This window comes from Mus caroli, chromosome 13, assembly GCF_900094665.2.
Source record: "Mus caroli chromosome 13, CAROLI_EIJ_v1.1, whole genome shotgun sequence".
Taxonomy (NCBI): domain Eukaryota; kingdom Metazoa; phylum Chordata; class Mammalia; order Rodentia; family Muridae; genus Mus; species Mus caroli.
The window spans coordinates 46,374,779-46,383,109 of record NC_034582.1 but is presented as its reverse complement, the minus strand read 5'-3'; positions in this window follow the sequence as shown (position 1 = coordinate 46,383,109).

The window sequence follows — 8,331 nt, the reverse complement described above, 5'->3', positions numbered from 1 at the left end:
GAAGGAAACCAGCATATAGGATCCCAGATCATGCCACTTTGGTGCGCTGGTTGTTTGAAGTTCTAAGCACTCTGAAAACAGCAAACCAAGGAGAGGTTTTCCTCTGTGCCTCCCCATTGTGGCCTCAAGGCAGGTTTGCTGAGAGAACTGAACTGCCATTGACAGAGACTTTCACAATTCCCAGACAAACTGCCTGAGCCTCCTCCATTTCCTGTGTATTCCTCCAAGGACCTGTTCATCTCCAGTAAGTGAGCTACGCCTGCCTTTCCCCTGCGGGGGTGGACTAAATCCCTCGACCCTGTCACATTCACGGGTAGTCAATCTTCTATCCCCACATCAACTGCTAAAGAGTGGATTTCCCCTATGCACCTGCCAAGTGTGGCTTATTCAACAGACACCATGGAGTGTCTGTCCAGCCTGATTTTGGAAGCCTTCAGCTGCCCTCCCGCAGAGGCAGCCTATCAACTGCAGGGGTGATGGGACTCTACATTGCCTGGGTGCCCAACTTGACTGGTCCCCTCTCAGAGCTTCAGTGGACTCTGTAGAGACGTGGAGGGATGGTGACTTTCGATGTAGAACTTCAGGGGTCAGCAAGCTGGCTCTGTGGCTTTAGATATTTGTGGTTAAGTTCTAAGCTGAGTTCGTCCCCTGATCTCAGTGGAAGGAGCAGTCTTACTCCCAAAGGTTATCCTCCTGCCTCCTTTATATGCAAACCACAGCACTTCAAAGAGTCAGAGCTTCAAGCAAAGCTTCAAGTTTATTGATGAAGAAGGACGGACACACTTGAGCCAAGTCAAGTGCGGCATCAGAACAGGAGCTAACTGTTGTAAGTGTGATTTAGCATTTGGTGTTCCAATGTTAATATGTTCTCCATTTACCAAAGCTGAGGGAAACTTAAAAAAAAAAAGTGTCCTTGGTCTTATTTCCTTGTTGTAAGATGTGAGGTTTTTTTTAAAAAAAGGTTTATTTTAGAATTATTAATGTGTCTTTCAGTTGTACAGGTGCCCGTAGAAGCCAGAAGTGAGCACTGGCTCCCCTGACGCTGGAGTTAGAAGCAGTTGTGAGCCACGTGCTTTGGGTTAGAACTCTAATCCTCTTAACACAGGCTGAGCCCACAAGTTTTTTGTTTGTTTGTTTGCTTTTGGGTTTTTTTTTTCCCCTGTAGGTAAAATTATAAGGTGATTCACAGACAGGACTGTATCTGAGCAGAAGATTTGGTTAATAAAAAAAAAAACTTTTTAAAAATCAAAGTAATTTTGTGTGGGGAGCGGGTGTGGCCACGGCCCCAAGATGGCGCCCAGGACTGCAGCCAAGTCTTAAGACTTGCAACTGACTTCCTCAAACACCTGAAAATAAGCCACGTCCATCATGAGAGCTGTGCAGGTGCACCATGACTCAAGATCAGGCCATTTGACGAAGGCCAATGAACTGAGATTACTCGGACTGGGCTGATGGGGCGTAGTTGAGGGGTTATATAAGGGATTGCGATTGGGGGCTAGAGAAGATTCCTGCTTGTATGTTGAAAGGTTCCTCAATAAACTGCTTTGAGAAGAACGCTGTGTCGTCGCTCTTTTCTGCTGGTCGGAGACAGAAGCGACAATTTTGCTCTTCAAGGTCACAGAAAGATCCAGACCTGTTTTGATATTGAGCATGGCTCGCTGGATGGCTTAATCCTGTGATATTTTCAGTGAGGGAGCGAGCGTTCTTTTTGTGTGTAGTCTCTGTGTGGGTGAGCCTCCATTGTGCTGTGTGCTCAGCCAGACACAGGTGGTAAGTATGGGGCTCGTCCTTCCCCATGCCTGCTTAGCTGTTTCCCTGTCTTTCTATCTGGCCTAATCTCCAGATGGCCTTCTGATCCAGAGAAGGAAAATGAAGCGGGCCTGCGAAGATTGCTCAGTTGATAAGAGTGCTGGTCTAACATGCACAAGGCCCTGGGCTTCATCCCAGCTCCTTATAAACCAGGTGTGCTGGCATGTACCTTGCAGTCCAGCACTTGGGAGGGAGAGGCAGGAGAATCAATTTAAAGCCATCCTCCACTTTGTATGAGTCTGGGGCCAGCCTGGGCTACTTAAGATCATTTTTTAAATAATGAAGAAGGGGCATGGGGCGTGTATTTTGAACATTGTATGAAAGAACCTGAAGGAGGGGAAATGTGCCAGAGGGGTACAGGTGTGTGAGGTGAGAGACTCCTAGGTAACAGAGCCTTCACATCTCAGCACTGAATAAGCCAGAAATAGCTGGAGGCCTCCTCCTGCTGGCTCAGTCTGTCTGGTGTGTGGGTCAAGTGGGCTTGGCCAGGGAAGATGATCAGATGGAGGTGCTGTTCCGTGATGGTTCATGACCCTTTTGGGAAGAGGAAAGGCATAGACAACTGGAAGGAGCTGAGAGGAGTCGGTCAGCAGTTTTTATTTTGCGTGCAGAGGCCAGACTTAAGCTAAAACTCCAGAATGAGAGGGTGGGCAGGAGAGAGGGGACTAGACACAAACCAAAGCAGAAGCGCCCCTTGTAAGGGAGAGAGAGTATGGCTCAGCTCAGAAACTTGCTCCTCACGTCCTCAGGTGCAGTGGAAAGCCAGGTACTCCAAGCAAAGGAGTCCTTTGGAGTGCTGGGGTCCTAAAGGGACAGACTCACCCCATCCCACCCCGCAGGACATGTGCCTTGGCCTGGGGCTGGTGTGGGGGAAGCTATAAGGAGCTCCTTCTAGTGTGCCCAGAGATCTGGACAATGGAGTCCCACTTCTTAAGGTCATTGCTGACCACCCCAAAGTAGCCAGTCCCCAAAGACCTCCCTGAGGCCCCACCCCACCCCCAGATACACACTGCAGCCATCTGCCCCCAATCCTGCCCTCTCACCTAAGGTGGGAGCAAGAGTAAGGACAAATCGGTTCCCACCAGACTTCGGCTAGTCTCAGCCTGCCCTGCAGGATCGCAGGAAATGGGCTTTAATGATGGCGTGAGCAGTTTCCCTCTCTAGGATCCTCTCCTCCCATCCTGCCATGGAGGCCATGGGAGGTTCAGTTCCACAAGCAGCTGGTGAGGCTGGAGCCAGCAACGGAGGGCACAGACACAAGTTACCAGGGAGACACCCAAAGCCCATTAGTTGTTGCAGGAACAGTGATGCAGCCAGAAGGTCACTGGGTGTGAGCATAAACTTCTCAGATTTCTGATCGGAAGCCACAGGGCTCATTCAGGAGCTTTGCTCTTCCCCACATTCTTGTCAGGAGCAACTATCTTCGTCCAGCGTTTGGGAAATGAGGTAAAACAGAAGCAGTGAAAACAGACTTGAGTTTAAGGAGTGATTTAATCTACCCACTGTGTTTATAAAACAATTGCATTGAGACTCAGGGCGATGGATGCTCACAGCTAGAGTGTCTGCTCAGCACGTGCAGGGGTCTGGGTACCATCCCCAGGACTGTGAAAAATATTGCTCCGAGCTTTACAAGTCCTTTCTAATCTTCTTTTCAAGTAGGCCTCCTTGAGTCCATACTGGGCCTGCCTAAATCAGACTCAGAGAAGAATCCTGCTAAGTCACCCATCCCCCATTGCTATCTGATTTCCTTGACCTGCCTTCAGCAAGAATGCCATTAAGTGGGCTCAGCAAGAACCACCCCCCCTCCCCCCCAGAATATGTGTGTGCACAAAACAGTGACCCAATGATTTCTAGAGGCCTACTTACGAATACACAAATATAATTATGGGATTTTTATCTGATTAGCAAACAAATTAGACATGAGGGTACAGACACCACACTGAATTTCCTGGCTTTGAATATTCATGTTTGCGTTATTTTCCTGTATGGATATGGTGTGTGTGCCCAGGAGTTGACAATGTTAGGTCTTCATGACTGGAATACACACATGAATACCACATACTATGCTGAGAAGTTAGTGCCTATAGTGAGATATTAAGAGGACAGAAACTTAATCAGGTCAGGGCTGGGGAGGGGACAGAAGGGTGACTTAAAATGAAGAATGCCATTAGAATGTAGGCTCATGATGAATTCATGTGGTTGCATAAGAGAGAGAGGGTAGATATGGCCAAAGTACAGAATGCACATAAAATGAAAAATGTCATTTTCATTTACAGCCATTACTGTAGTCTATCACAGATTCACCCAGAGGCTTGTCTCAGAGAAGAATCCTGGTACACTGCACACACACACACACACACACACACACACACACACACACACACACACACCATTGGCATCCCGGTCACTTTCCACCTAGCAGCCATGGTCAGAAGTCCCATCTGTCCTAATAGTCAGACTTAGCTCTTCTCCCTCACTGATGGTGGGTCCTGAAGAGTCTGTCAGTGCCACCTTCAGATTCCAGTTCTGTTCCTCTTTAGCATTTATCAAAGGCCACGACACCTTGGCATCCCTCTAGCTGCAACACAGACTATGTTCTTCGTGGCCTGGGATGTGTGGCTCAGTAGACTGGTGGAGTGCTTGCCTAGTACGCATGAGGCCCTGGGTTCAACTTCCAGCACCATGCAAACTAGGTGTGCTGGTACAATCCAGTATTCCTAGCACATGGGAGGTAGAGGAGAGGATCAGAACTTCAAGATCATTCTTGGCTACATAGTGAGTTCAAGACCAGCCTGGGACACATGGACTCTGTTTTAAAATCACGAGGAGTTTCATTAAAAGCGCATGCACGCACGTGTGTGTGTGTGTGTGTGTTCATGCACACACATGTGTGGCTGGGCATGGTGGTACTTAGTTGCAATCCCGAAGAGGGGAAGACAGGAAGATTGCTAAAAGATTGAGGCTACATAGCAAGAGCTTGTTTAAAATAAATGATAATATAGGTATAATTCCTCTCTTTGAAAACAGAAATTACAAAGTCAGACAGGGAGACTTTGACCTTACTGAAAATGAGAAACAGGCTGCTGAAGCACTGCTCAGTGGTAGAGTGCTTGCCTAACATGCACAAAGCCCTGGGCTCCATTCTTAACATCACAAGAATAAACAAATAAATAAATAAATAATGAATGAATGAATGAATGAATGAGGGGACTGCTCTTCTAGAGGACACAAGTTGGGTTCCCAACATTAGAAACACAGATAGGCAGGCAGGCAGAAAGACAGACAGACATGTGATAGATGAAGGGGCTGCTCTTCTAGACACATGGCTCCAGCTGTATATGTAGCAGAGGATGGCCTTATCCAGCATCAATGGGAAGAGAGGTCCTTGGTCCTATGAAGGCTCGATAGATGCCCCAGTGTGGGGGAATTGAGGGTGGGGAGGCAAGAGTGGGTGGGTGGGTGGTTGGAGGAACACCCTCATAAAAGTGGAGGGGGGGCTGGGAAGGGATGGGATAGAGGGTTTCTGGGATGGGGGGGGAGAACCAGGAAAGGGACTGGTTACACTTGAAATGTAATTAATGTAATGTATTACACTTGAAATGTAAATAAAGAAAATATCCAATAATAAAAAAAAAAGAGAGTAACAATGCTCTGGGGGCTAGTTGGGAAGAAAAGGAGTGGAGGGTAAAGAAGAAAGCCTCATGAGAAAGAAGAATAGGATTGAAATAATATACAGGTATGGAAATGCCATAATAAACCCATTATTATGTGTAATTAATGCATGCTAATAAAAACATTAAAAAGAATCCCTTGCCTAGTGCAGTCCTCTAGATTTTTATTTATTTGGGGGGAGGTGAATGTCAAAGGACAACTGGCAGGAGTCAGTTCTTGCCTACCATGTGGGTCCCAGGATTAACTCAGGTCATCGGGTGTGACAACAGGGCCCCCACTGGCTGACTCTTGAGTGCTGTGTGAGGATGGGATGCTGGAGCTGCTATCAGTACAGGAAAAAGCCACAAAGGTTTTTCTGAGATATCTGCCTGAACGTAGCACTGCTAAGCCTCAAAATAAGTGGTGATTTGTCGTCTAATGATCAACTCAGACAGACAGTCTTCAAATGTGTTCTACCCAGTCTTTGTAGAAGGAATCTCTTAGGTGTGTTTGGAAGCTTCACCTGTCATATAAAGCTGATTGGCCTATAAGCTTAGGCAGGGACTAGAAGGTGGGCCATCCAGGAGGGAGACTGGATTCTGGCAGAGAACCAAGCAAGGAGAAGGAGGCCGGGAAACAGGGAGGACAGAAGATGGGAGCTGAGCAGAGGTAACCAACCACGTGGTAGAAAATAGATTAGAATAAACAGGATATTAAGTTATGATCTGATTGGGACACCAGACAAAGCTTATGGCCAAGGCGTTTGTATTTATCTTGAGTCTCAGAGCCATTATTCCAGGACCCTAGAGCCGTAAGGGAAAACTGGGTTTTTATAAGTCTTTGTTGATGTTTTATTATCCCACAGAGGTAGGTTTTCAAGGGCAGAAGACACTACCAACATATTTGGCTCCTTTCCCCTGCTTAGGTTCACCTCGATAGAAGCTGTGCTGGAGAAAGAGCTGGTAGGACCTAAACCAAGTCAGCGGCACTGAACTGCTGCTACTAATCACTGCACGTTTCTATAAACCACAGCACAGACAGATGCACTGCGCCACCATGTTTCCATGGCAACGTTTCCATGGAGCCGTTTTTCATGGCTGTGATACCACAAATGCCAGGCCACAGACACAAGAATACTCTGTGCTCTGCAGTGCAACTGTGTAGTCAGTGACTGTTTGGTGGCTTTCTCCATGAAACACTCATGTGCTGTTGAGTTACCAGCTAGACTAGCCACCTTTTGAGGCAACATCTTATCTTGTATACACAACTGGTATGTGAAGTATGCATATTTAGCCTTAGGACGTTATCTCAGGGATGAAATACACTGGGCTCATTCAAGAAAAACAAGTGCTGTTATTTGTTGTCTGTGATCCCTCAGCATCTTTCAAACAAAACATAGTTTGGATACATTTTTACACAGATTCAAGAGCTCAACATCTCCCCAGTGCAGGGGACTGGTGGTGGCTTACTGTGTGTTGATAACAATCTTCTCAGGCTCTAGGGGTCCTGCTTAGCCCAGGGACCCATCCTCCCTGAACAATCCCTTTTCTTCTGGCCCCAGACAGCTGTACCAATGTTTATCTTTCAGGCTCTCCTAGAGTCACTGTCTTCATCCTCCAACCCAGGGTGACAACTGCTCTGGAAGTGGTTAAATGGCAGCCCTGACTCGAAAGCAGAGTAGGGCAGGACCTGAGTTAACTGAGGTAGGAAGACCCACTGAGAACTTGGGCAGCAGCATCCCTCTCTGCCTCTAGACTATAATTCAGCGCAGGGGTGTGTCCTCAAACTGTAAGCCAACTAAAGTCTTCCTTCATTTGCTTGTCAGATAACTTTGCCACACATCAACAAGAAAAGCAACAACTGCTTACACTGGAAGGATGTGCTCTGTGCCACAGCCACAGTTATAAGGGGAGCATGTACTGAGGAGGTGGAGGGGAGGGAACTCCCACAGCCACCAGCCAGTCAACCACTGAGCTCTGCCTGGGGACTTCTCTCCAGCCCCATCACACTTGAAGCTTGCAGGCCTGAAACCAGTTTCTAAGCGTAGATAGCAGTCTCGTGGGAGTAACTGAGACTCAGCCAACAGCTATGGAGCAGCGTACAAAAAGCACAGTACAAAAAGCAAGATCAGCATCCTGATACCATACACGACGTTGTCATCTCCCTCTACCCCAGAAACCACTGCAGGAAGCTTTTGCCTTGCCCCACTGCCCTCTTTTCCCTCTCCCCACCCCCAACCCCACTAACACAAACACATGAAATAGTTCTGCTCTGCCAAACACACCAGCTTGCCAATAATTGACTCTCTAAGGAGAAGATGGTTTTCCCTAGTGGGGAAAAAGTAAAAATAACATCAAACACTCCGATGGGAGTACTGTGGAAGGGAAGCGGGGTCCCTTCATGAGCTGAAGAATTCTTGCTTTTGTCTTTGCAGTGTTGTGGGGGGGCGGGGTTTCAAAAGCAGAGCCCCGGTGAATGCCAAGCAAGCCTTGACCACAGAGCCACACCCCAGCCCCAGGTTGTTTTGAGGCTAAAAATGTCTCACTAACTGCCTCACAGGCTTAGGCCTTATAACCTGAAGGGTATTCTCTGTGCTCCTGGAAACTCCTTCTAAGGTACCAACCCCTGCCCTGCTGTGCCTCCCAACCATGCCGGAGACCAGGGATCAGGACAGAATTAGGAACCGAAAGGCATCAACAGCCACGATACTGAAATACAGGAAATATCACTGGCCTTCTTAGACTCCTGATGTATACACACAAACTTCATAAAGAATAAAGGAGCCGGGCGTGGTGGCGCACGCCTTTAATCCCAGCACTCGGGAGGCAGAGGCAGGCGGATTTCTGAGTTCGAGGCCAGCCTGGTCTACAA